This window comes from Periplaneta americana, chromosome 2 (genome assembly GCF_040183065.1).
Source record: "Periplaneta americana isolate PAMFEO1 chromosome 2, P.americana_PAMFEO1_priV1, whole genome shotgun sequence".
In the NCBI taxonomy this organism is placed as follows: Eukaryota; Metazoa; Arthropoda; class Insecta; order Blattodea; family Blattidae; genus Periplaneta; species Periplaneta americana.
Window position 1 is genome coordinate 12,336,838 of NC_091118.1, and position 12,420 is coordinate 12,349,257.

General features: G+C 33.1%; 2 protein-coding genes across 5 annotated transcripts in view; one reads left to right on the forward strand and one right to left on the reverse strand.

Annotated features, from left to right (window-relative positions):
- Positions 1-11,236, reverse strand: part of LOC138713367 (phosphoglycerate mutase 2-like) — a 51,270-nt gene extending 40,034 nt beyond the window's left edge. For all 3 annotated transcript variants that reach the window (XM_069845443.1, XM_069845426.1, XM_069845435.1), the window contains exon 1: positions 11,104-11,236. The gene's annotated coding sequence lies outside the window, so the exon portion shown is untranslated. The remainder of the gene's footprint in view (positions 1-11,103) is intronic.
- Positions 10,576-12,420, forward strand: part of LOC138713363 (uncharacterized) — a 48,258-nt gene continuing 46,413 nt past the window's right edge. Inside the window, exon 1 of one of the 2 annotated variants that reach the window (XM_069845400.1) lies at positions 10,576-10,722. The gene's annotated coding sequence lies outside the window, so the exon portion shown is untranslated. Of the gene's footprint in view, positions 10,723-11,152; positions 11,291-12,420 lie in introns of those variants that run through there. The other variant, XM_069845411.1, reaches the window with a different exon arrangement.

Here is a 12,420-nt window from a genome sequence, read left to right on the forward strand (position 1 = left end):
ATACCGCTCGTGTATCGTACATTATTTTGTGCGAAGATCGTTTATTACATACCTGAAAGACGAATTTCTAATTACAGATGTGGACAAATTATTAACAAAATTGACGATTTTTATGATAAGTTAATTCTGTTTACAAAATTTGACTTTTCAATTTACACTACAGTTGACAATTTTTCATATTTCTATCATTATAGTTGACAGAAAAATGCAAAAAAGTCAACTGTAGTTTAAATTGAAGAGCCAATTTTTGTAAGAATATATAATAAAAATCTTTAATTTTGCTAAAAATTTGTAAATATGCAAAAATGTCAACTGCAGTCTAAATTGAAGAGTCAAATTTTGTCAAAATATAAAATAAAAATCTTCAGTTTTTCTAATTATTTGGAAATATCCGAAATGTGAACTGTAGTCCAAATTGAAGAGTCGAATTTGGTAAAAATATACAGTAAAAATCTTCAATTTTACTAATAATTTGTAAATATGCAAAAATATCAAATGTAGTCCAAATTGAAGAGTCAAATCTTCTAAAAATATACAATACAAATCTTCAATTTTGCTAATAATTTGGAAGTACGCAAAAATGTCAACTGCAGTCTGAATTGAAGAATCATATTTTGTAAAAATATATAATAAAAATCTTGAATTTTGCTAATAATCTGTCCACGTCTGTAGTTGCAATGAAATCTCCATCTTGGTTTCTGTTCAATGACGACAACTTTTAAAAACTAAAATATCTATCTTCAAATTGTTGCTATAAAATGTTTTCTGTGTTTACTATATTGCAGCAGGTCGTGATATACGTCTGTCTTTTTTTCCCCCAGTCTATAAAACAAACGGTACGGTTATGTAATGATTTATTTTTCATTTTAATATTTTAACAATATTATTTATATAACATATTGCAGTAATAACATCGGCATCTGGAATGTTGTTGATTTTTTCGCGGCTTCCTTAATGTTACTTGCATCACGAATGCAATAACTTTAGTGGAGTAGTAGAGTTTACTTAATTTTTGCAAATATTTAAAAACAATAATTAACATTGCAATTTAGGTGAAATTGCAGTGGTAAGTTTCCAATTTATAATTATTACTATGTTGAACGTCTTTAAAAATAATATGTTAAAAGCCTAAAGCAGTAAAATGAATATGACTTTTAAGCGGTAAGAATAGGGAAATTGTTGTGTGTTACGTTGGGAATACTGAATGTGGTATTTCACACTTACCGCGTATTGGTTTTGTGCGGAAAGCAAGCAAATACGCACGATCTCGCACAAAATAACAAACCCAGTTCAAAAGAAATAAAACCAGTAAAATAAGGAATTACAACCAACAATGACAAAAATAATCTAAAAACAGGATCAAAATTATTAATATTTAATTATTTTATTGAAATTTTTTATTAAATTATTACTTATTTGTAATTATGATGAAATTAGTAATTTTTGTGTTTATTTTATTAAATTTTTGTTACAATTAAAAAATAAAAAAAAAAATAATAATTTATATCATATTTCAGATTATACCGTTTTTGCTTCCATTTCAAGATAACTGTTTTATACGAAATATTTCCTTGTATGTTTTGTGAAAGCCATTGATTTAATTCCCAATATGCTCAAGTCAATTTACGAGAGCAGTGTATTATGATAATAAATGTTTGAAATAATTTTAGTTTTGTCATTTAAATATGTAGAAATTTGATCCGAAGAAATGTAACATTTTAACATTTATTTTCAGAACGAAAAGTTACATTTTGTTCTGATCAAATTTCTGCATATTTAAAGGACAAAACTGAAATTCTTTCCATAATTTATTATAATACAGTGCTCTCTTAAATTGACTGAGCATATTGGGAATTAAAACAATGGCTTTCTCAAGACACGCTATGAAATGTTTCATATAAAACAATTCCTGTCCCGAAAAGGAAGCAAAAAGAAGCAAATTGTATTAAACTTTTTAAAAATATCTCAAAGAATAACCCCCTGAAATTAATGACATTAAATACAATTCATCCAGTACACAAAGAAATTAACAGTTTAAATTTACTTAGTGCAAGCATCCTTCTTTGGCTAAAACAGGATCAATCAAACTATTACTGTATTTGCTTACCCTATCCAGCTCAGCTGTGTATACTTCTTACCAGCCATCTACTTTCTTTCTTTTTCTTCCTCCCTGCGTGCCTACCTACCTATGCACCGGTACTTACTTACCTACCTACCTATCTATCTACATTTCTACCTTAACAAGTTTGTAAAGCATGGCAATGAATTCAGTGAATTCAACTTTTGTTTCCTGAGGTGTTAATTGTCTTTCTTGTAATGTTTTTCAGGGCTGTTCTCCTTATAATATTTTGTGTCAACAAGAGGAACCAGTCAACAGAAAGATAGACACATATGAAATATATCGCTATTAGTTGAGTAACAACAAAGAGGTAATTCTTAATTTTGTTCCATCGTTATTATCACCATTTTTTTTAATAAATCTTCAGACTCGTTCGAGTGTCATGGAGCATTGTAAGTGTATTTTCAAATTGTTCCAGCCTGCCTGAATTTCTGTTTCCCAAAAGTGTGTAATTCATTGTCAGTTTAGCTACACGCTATTCAGTAATTCTGTATATGTGTCGTTTCCATTAAATTTATTCCTGTATGATCTTATTTTACCTCTCAATTTATTTATCTTTATTTAACTACGGCTTCTCTTAAATTATGTTATACAGGGCTTTCATTTCAAAACTTTCCAGTTTAAATAACTAATTATTTAAATGTAATTCAATTTAAACAAAATACACGTCAATTTAGATATTGAGGGGGACGTCTGAAACCAAGCTTAATAACTGCATTTTAGATTTCACCCCCTACCTCCAGCTACCCCCACTTCGAAATTTCAAATGATACCCCTACATTTTTAAACTTAAATATGAAAGAGCATTTAATTATTTATACAACTCATTCATTTGTTTTCGCATCTTTTGTTTTCTATCATCGCCTGGCAACCTGTATTTTTGTTATTATCAGTTGATTGTAAGATGAAAACACTGCTTATTTTGTGTAATTTCCTAAATTCAATCAATAAGGATAATTTATGTTCTCTCTTGTAGGGTATACACTATTTTGAATAATTTAATACACAAAAACAACTATTACATGAAATGCTGAATAAGTTTTTGTAGCTTTATTCTCTTCATTTCTAATCAACAATAACAACAATCTAGGTTGCCAGGCGAAGATAGAAAACAAAATATGAGAAAACAAATTAATGAGATGTATAAACAATTGAATACTCTTTCATGTTTAAGTATAAAAATATAGGCGTGCCATTTGAAATTTCAACGTGGGGGTGACTGGAGGGTGGGAGGTGAAATCTGAAATGCAATTAAGCCTGGTTTCAGACTTCCCCCTAAATAACTAAATTGACGTGTTTTTCCTTTAAATTGAATTCAATTTAAATAATTTGTTATTTAGACTGGGAAGTTTTGAAATGAAAGTCCTGTATAGTAGCCTACAGGGTGAAAGGTATTCAATGACAAGTCCTTTTAAGGAACGAATCCTTAGTAAAGTATGAATGAAAAGTCCTCTACTATTTTGTTCCTTTGCTCTTAGATTTTAAAGGACTAATTAATTTACATTATAATTTTATTCCATTATATCTTTATAGTACATTATGCAACGAGCCTATAATGATAGTAATTAAGACGTGAGGATGTTTATGAAACGAGCGCAAGCGAGTTTCATAATTTTCATACGAGCGTCTTAATTACCATTATAGGCAAGTTTCATACAACTTTTTATGCTCGACCATATTTCTAACTTGAAATTATTCATAAGTTTTCATGTTATTCTTATGTAGCTGGGGAGCGAACTGTCCTTGTGCAATCTCGTAAATTGTGAGATGTGCGCAGACGCGAAAGTATTGATTTTTCCGGGCAACGAATGTCGACGGCCTTGATATATAATCTAGAAGGTGATATAAACGTTAAACTTGATATAACCTTGAAATTGAAATCGACATTGAAGAACGAGATGACAAATTGAATTTATTTGAATATTATTTACAATTAACGCTAATTATTATAGTAACAACATAACCTTCTGCGACAGTATTGGATTTCCAGCCTGCGTGATGTTTTGCTAGTTGTCTTTCGATTGCATATCCGAGAATAATCGAAAACCTGAACTTCAATGAATAGGTGTACTTTAATGACATGCATTAAAGGACTGCTACCAGAGTGTATAATTTACTACATTTCGGCATGGTCAAGCATAAACACATTAAAGAAATATGTTTTCATCAGTGGCGGCTTCTGCATATTTCTTAAGAGGAGGAAAGAAGTTAACAGCATTAAATGACACCTTCTTTAATGAAACATGCTACAAATTAGCCTACATGCATGCATGTAGTTTTGGGGTTGGCCTTCCCTTCTGTATAGCAATAATCTGTTCTTGTAAACTGAGTTTCCTAAATTGTCCAAAATATATTATGTTTTCACTTCCATTCATTGTTGAATAATTGCACAAATTAACAATTACAAGGAAATTCACAACCTCGTAGCATTTTTCGAGCACACTACAGCATCACACGTGTTGGAAGAGACTAGCTACTAACTCGTAACCGGAACCGTTTTACGGAAATGGAAATGGGAATGGGAAATAATCTGAGGAAAGCGAGAACACTGCACCCACCCACGTGGTCTGTGTTGTCACATGTACATTTTACAAGTTCAGTATCACGTGCTTTTGAAGTCATACTTGTAAAGTCATACTATCATTATTGTTCAAAGCTGCCGGTGGCCGATTAATTTTTTTATGTTAAAAATGATGTAGTTTGGAGTACCTGCTTTGTTTCAAATATCCTATTTGTACAAAACTGACAACTTGGCTGTTGCCCTGTCTAGTAAACAATGAATAGAAGTGAATTTCAGGGGCCAACTACGTAGAACTACTTCCTCTTTGTTTTACATAAACCCGACTTTAACTTTCAAATATCCACGAAAGTTTCAAACCATGAATAGTAGCCTATGTAAAGTGCAATGAATAATATTTTTGATTTTTAATTTAAAAAAAAGTTTACATGGTGTCTTTCATAGCGTTGCGTTAAAACTGTTTTTGTTGTGTCTCCTCCTAGATGTGTTATAGTCTGGTTGAATGCAACATCGTTAGGTGGCAGCGGTAGCGAGCTTGCTGCACGACCAGTCGGTTTCTATTTCCCGCCCATGACTGATTCAGAGGAGGATCTCCTCCCTCTCCGTTCATTTACTTGCTTTAAAACTCTGCTTCTTTCTCTGGCCGCTAGTGCGCTGTTGTCTATGTGTGTTAACTGCAGTAGAGGAGGAACGGAGTGCCTTTCCTCTTCACAGACAATCTCGCATCTTTCTCAAAGTTTTCTACAGCACATGAGCGCGCGTCGTTTAAAACTCGATCAACAGAGTTTTTCTTATAGCTGTGAACTTAAAAATTATCGAATCGTCCTCGAATTTCAAGGCACATATTGTATTTGGTATTTACTTTCAAAAGAAGAAAATGTGAGGAGGACGTTCCTCCCTTCCCTCCCCCGAGAAACCGCCACTGGTTTTCATAAACGCCTTTACATTAGAGTTGTCAGTACGGTATCAAGAAATATTTTCCGTAATGTTTCTATCATGTTTATGATTTAAGAGCATTTTAACACTTTAATGATTAATAAAATACTTCAAGTAATGGCTGTTTGGCAACTCTGTTACCGAAATGAAAACACATGCTTCACCTCAAGGCCAGAGTTCGTAGGAAATAGTTGTACAGCGTTTTGCAGAGCGAAGCGTTCAGCAGGCAGTGTTTGTTTACATCTTTCCCCCTCGCTGCTGCGGAGCAAACACGTTATATGCTCTGAGAAAGGATGCAAGTGCTAAATCAATTTAATGCAATGTTACAATCATTTCTACAAAGTCGATTTTCCACTAAATAAAAAGAAAGAAGGCAAAATGGGAAAGAAATATTCTGTTACGTTTATCTTAGGTATATACTCTGAGATGTTACCACAGTCTACTATATACAGTATACAGTCGTGAAGCTCAATATGTAGTAAAAATGCAAACATGGGTAGTTGCCCACCACTAGGATCGCTACTATCTCCTCATCATCGCAGATCTCTCTCCTAGCAGGCGACAAAATATGTTACACTTTCGTTGTGTTCTTTTGGAAAAATTAACACCTTCCTTCCATTATTGAAGTATTAAATGCATAAAGTTAATTTATTATTTTAATGAAGTATATTAAATTCCACCATAAACTCGAAGATACCTGCAAGAAATAGGTTAATATTATTTTTGTTTGTGCAAAACGAACTGAAATTTACTATAATAGGTTCACTTATTAAAGATTATAGCGATAATTAACTATGAAACCAATAAATATTAATTTGCATTTCCCTTTACAACAATAATAATGGAAATATGAATTAATGGAGTAACTTACGTGTACCGGTACTTGTAGTGTAGGCTTACGTAGTTAACAAAGTGGGATGAGGTTAAGCAATAATAATCACACCAGAATTGGAAATAAAACGTGACCAATAAATTTTATTGTAACAGACTTTTTCTACGTCTCTAGTAAAGTAACAAATAAAAATAACAACAAAATTAACAGCTATAATTAAAAACATATCCTTTGAAAAAAAAAGTAGGCCTAAGCAATAATAATCCCACCAGAATTGAAAATAAAACGTGATCAATTAATTTCATTAAAACAAACTTAATTTTTCTACGTCTCTAGTAAAATATTATTATTCCAATTATTGTATTTTAGTCATTAACATTTTCATTACAATCAATGTGAAATACGCAACGAGCTAGCACTCGATGGAAATACGACACAGTCCGAAGTCGACCGTGGACAGTCTATTGTTTCTAGTTGCTAACCGCTTGGAGCGCTTTATCACGAGATTTGCAAAAAATCACCTCAAGCTTCGTGACTATATATAAGGTAGACTGTGATGTTCCTGTCATTCAATCAGAGCCTTCTTTAGTAACTAAAGAAGGCTCTGCATTCAATCCTTCCACATTGTAAAATCATTACCGTATCACAGTCTAGTATATATAGTCGCGAAGCTCAATACGTAGTAAATATGCAAACATTACGTAGTTGCTCACCACTAGGATAGCTAATATCGCCTCATTACAGGCAATGCAAAATAGTACCGTCACAGTCTATCGTTTCTAGCACCCTCAAAACTCAAGCTTCGTGACTGTATATAGTAGACTGTGACCGTATCATCAGCAAAGATTGTCGATATCAGTTTCTGTCTGAGTTTTCTGTGTTCTACCTTAGATGATATAAACAGATAGCTCTTTTATATAGGCTTTAGGGCGTATTAAGCTACGGTTTGGCTACGACGATCTTCGTCGAACGAACATCGCCGACGATTGAAATCGCCAGCGGCAGAGCCTTCTTTAGTTACAAGCCGGGGCCATACGTCGGCAACACTGTAATTAACTGTCACCTGGAGGCTGACCGTACAGTACACGTGTTTGTGCTAATGCCGATTTCCAATGTAAATTAATGTTACAATATAAGTGTGTGTCGATAGAATTATGTTTGCGGTCGTACCAAACGTTAATTGTTTATGTATTATAAATTAAATGCGTGTTGGTGATAAAAAACAAGAAATAAATGAAAATAAAATGGTTGCAGTCTTTGGGAATTTTTACGGTTATGGTTGACAAAGTAACTGACTATTCTATTAAATATTAAATATTGTATAACCACATTTTTATATTCTTATTTGTGATTTGTGTGTATCAGAATTCTAGTCAAATTGTTGGGTCCCGCCTGCTATATCAATAAAGTTACGCCGTTGGTTTTCAAAGTCACTGTAAACAGCTGTTTTGTGATCCCATAAATGTTGCAGTTTTGTTGAAGATTCGGAATGCCTGCTATACGTCAGAACTATCTATAATTTGTAGATGCATATAATCACTTTGTTGGTTTGGTCAATGTTACTTATGTCCCGCCCACTATAGAGACATAGGCCAATTTTACACATATTTAGTATAACTTGTTGCTTCTTTGACAGGTTAGGTTTGGTTAGTTTAGGTTTTTGTTATAGCCTACCTTGCATATACGATTATAGCGCAACATTGGCAGTGATAAAAGTGAAATATTCGTTCAGTGGGCGTTGGATACTCTACATTCACCCTGTAGTTATATTTATTTAAAATTATATTTTAAAAAGTTTATAACAAATAATTTAGGATAACAGTATTGTTATGGTGACTGACCAGGTTCAAACTAAAACTGACTTCCTGGACATTGAAATATTTATAGAAAAGCACGACATAATCACATGAAATTAAAATGCATATGATATCCTACACCTTTCATGTCAGAGGTGAAACAACATTAAGCTGCGAAACATTGTCAGTTTACTAGCCACATAATGGTTAATTGATTGGAATAGGGTATTGCGAAAGTACGTCATTATTTTATTTATTTTTGGTACAAGTAACATTTCTTTAAATATTTATTTATTTTGCCTTGTACCATCAATAAAAAACAAGTATGTTTTTTTTTTTAATTATAAGTGTAGCTGCTACGACACATAGGCACACAGCACTTTCTAGGCATCTGAAATATTTGTAGAAAAACACGATAGATAATCGCATAAGATAATATTAAAATATATCCTAAACCTTTCACAGATGAAACACCATTAAGTCGCAAAACATTGACAATTTGCAAGCCACAAATTTGTTAACTGAATGGAACTTAAGAATACTGCGTAGGAACTTACGTCTTTATTGCATTATTGATTTTATTATTTTCGGTGCAAGGAATATCTTTTTTATTTATTTATTTACCTTCGTACTATCAATAAAAACATGTTTTTGTAATTACTTTAAGTGGCAGCCTTTGTATGTAAGTAGCCTACTTACGCCGTATTCTGAAGTATAGCTAATTGATTGCAATAAAACACTATTTTCGAACCCGTAATAATTTACATCACTACTCTGAATCTTGATCTTACCTTTGTGCATGAAGTAATATTGAAAAAATACGCGTTACGTATAACGAAAGCAATGAGCAAACACAATATCACTTTAAAATCTCCCGCCTCCACTCTGCGTTGCCAAACCTACCCACGCCCCGGCTTGTAACTAAAGAAGGCTCTGCCAGCGGTCATCGTCAGAGAGTGGTTTCTTTACCGGCGAACTTCGTAGATGAATAGTAAATTGTTTTATATAGTTGACCATGTCTGATCAGCTGATATGTTGATGACAATATTATAACGTTATAATACAAGTTTTGCTTTGAAAAAACAAGTACGGATCTTTGAAGTAGTTAATGTCACGTTTAGAAATAGATATCCAGAGGGGTCTTTTAATTCACTGATATTAAGACATCTTGAAAATGAACCCACCAATTTTAAGGAATATTTCAGACTTTCTCCCGAACAATTTCATTTTGTTTTAAGTTCAATTGAAAATGATATTGTAAAATTACCCACAACATTTATTCCCAAACCAATAAGCCCAGTTGAAAGATAAGCATAACTTTGAGGTAAAAACCAATTATATAAAGCTTTATTTTTACTTTTTACAATGTTATTGTTTTAATTTAGGAGCATTTATTTAGGAAATAATGTTACAAATAAAAAAAATAATGTGAGAAGGAGGTTGTTGCACTTCTCTTCTTTGCTCGGAATTCCACTTCACTTACTATTTCACACTCAAACTTTTGCTTCAGTAGCTAAATCTGCCGCATCGTGTGTGTCTCCTTCAATTATGAATCACTTTACTCAATAATTGTATTAACAGTTCTGGTTGTTACAAAATATAGATTTGTTATTGTTTACGTTGGTTCTTCTTTTTGGCTCATGTGTGTAATCAATTAATACCTCGTCTTCATTAGTGAAGAAATTGCAGAAAGATATCTGTTTTACCGCCATTATGGTATGTATAATGTATAAATCACATGTTATTAAATGATTTAATTCATGACCTACTGTAGTTTCATAATTGGTTTCTCGGCGATCATCGCCAGGTTTTTGCCTCCAAGGCAAACGCCGACGATGTTCGTCGAGCCCAGCGACGTTCGTTGACGTTCATCGCCGTAAAGAAACCAGGCACATTCAAATCAACGGAACAGAATCTCAGCGAAGATCGCCAGCGAAGAACGCCGTAGCCAAACCGTAGCTTTACTCTCAACGAGTTGTTTACTCTATATACTTTTCAGGTACTCTGCCATCTAGTGTTGGTTATCGCAAGCTCATTTCTCGACACTACCGACGCATAGCGTCCGTTATTTTCCACTTATTGCCAAAATTACTGAGGGCTTGGCTGATCTGTTGTATATATGATCTAGGGTTCTACGTGGCGGGACTCCCCCCACGGTTCCTACCATTTGTCTTGCTGCTAACATTAATGCATTTCCTTATTCAGTTGATGTTTTCTATATATTTCCAGATTTTTAAAGTGAAATAATTTGTTTGGAAATTACGTCAATTTTTTGTGTGAAATCTATTTATCAAAACATTTTTTCTTTTTATCAAAGAAGAATATCAGTTAGTTAATTATCCTGTTCCATTTAGCGAATTTTCAGTGCGGGATGTTGGCCATTTTGTACAGATAATGTGTCAAAATCAAAGATAACCCAATATAGTGCTTCCCGCAATTATACATAAATAGGCTATAATTAAAATGGTTACATAGTTGTTGGCATACGAACGCAGTGTAGTAATGTTAATTTCATCTCACTGTAAGTAATATTGTAAATGTTGTATTCTCTTCATTAAAAATGTAAACAATAGGTAGGGAGAGTTTTCCAAAAACTTGATTCAATATTATAATATTAATATGTATTTCATGTGCAAAATTATACGTAATTATTCTTTATCTACAATAGAGATAATACAGCTGGGAAATAAGAGAAGTCGATGATTAAACTTTTATAATTTGAACAAAACGACTGTATATACAGTACTCTGTTTTCACACATAACGTCAAATTGTCAGTATTGGATTTGGTTTTTCCAGTATAGACATACCACTATGTACCATACTTTTACAAGAAAGGAAATTATTTCGGTTACTAATTTAAAGTATGAGTATAAGTATAAATACACCAACATGAAACTTACGTTTTTAAATCCACGTACTTGGACGTCCGAAGCTGTGTCGTGATTTTACGTGATGAGATGCAGAAGACATTTGCCAACGACGCATATATATTCATCTGTGATCGAAATGGTTGTGAACATTACCCCATAATAGTGCTCATTTTATTACGAAAAATACACTGAATATGAAGATAAATGAAATATTCATGTAAGTACAGTATACTTCGGTACGAATAATTTGGGTAAAAATAGCGCTAGAGATAATTTTGTAATATTTGTTGCAGATATTTTAGGTTATGGATGTTTACTCTGGGTTTATGAATGAATTTACGTTTTATAAGACTTCACGTTTGAATTTATTTCGGATTAAATTGTCATTTTCTTCCTTTTAACTGCGTGAAAGAGTAAATTCTAACCTAACAAAAAAATTAGTATCTCTTAATCGTTAGCCAAGTTTTAAGAATTCGATAAAATCATTATCTGGTATATCGCTGTAGTTCGCTAATCACACTTGAGATAATATACAAACAATTATTGTTCTTCCTCTGAAACGTTCGTGTGAGAGATCTGTGTCAGATAATAGACGTAGTATCAGCCACAACCTCAATCCGACGTAAACTCTAAATATGCATCAATATTCTTCTTGAAATTTTATATTCTGAAAGCATATTTTGTGCTGATATGCTGTCATACTAAAAATCACCAACGTATGTAGGCCTTCTCTCAAACAAAATACCCATGTTTATACATAAAATTCTCATCCTTACTTATCACTAAAGGAACCTTATATTCTATGAGATCCGGATAATTTTCATATATTTCAACCCATAAACTAGGATGGTAGGCCTAATGATAAGGCAACTGAAGACGAATCACAAAAAATAAATTTCTAGTGAAAAAATAGAGACCAAATTGGCTAAACAAGCGCTGAGATAGTTCCCTTCATACCCTGTGTTTACGAATCTGTGATAGGTTAGGTTTGGTTACAGTGGCGTAGCCAGCGGGTGGGCCAGGTGAGCCCAGGCCGACCCAAAAAATATGCGAATTTTTGCGTTTTTTTAATGGAAAATACTCAACATTAAAACTAAACCATGGATCCAGAGCAATACTTGGTGTTCATTTCAAAATGTGTCATGACGTCACTGTTGTGAGTCAGCGATTTGAAGCGAGTTTCAGCTTTTATGTCAGAGAAGTTGCCTATTAATCAAGGCGTTCAATCTGAACTTGAGAACATGTACGGTATAACTTGAATGTCGTAGCAACACATGGCGGTCTGTACGGTCTGTACCATAACCTCTTTCGAACTGTGTTTTGCGCGGGCAAGTCGTACGCAGGGTA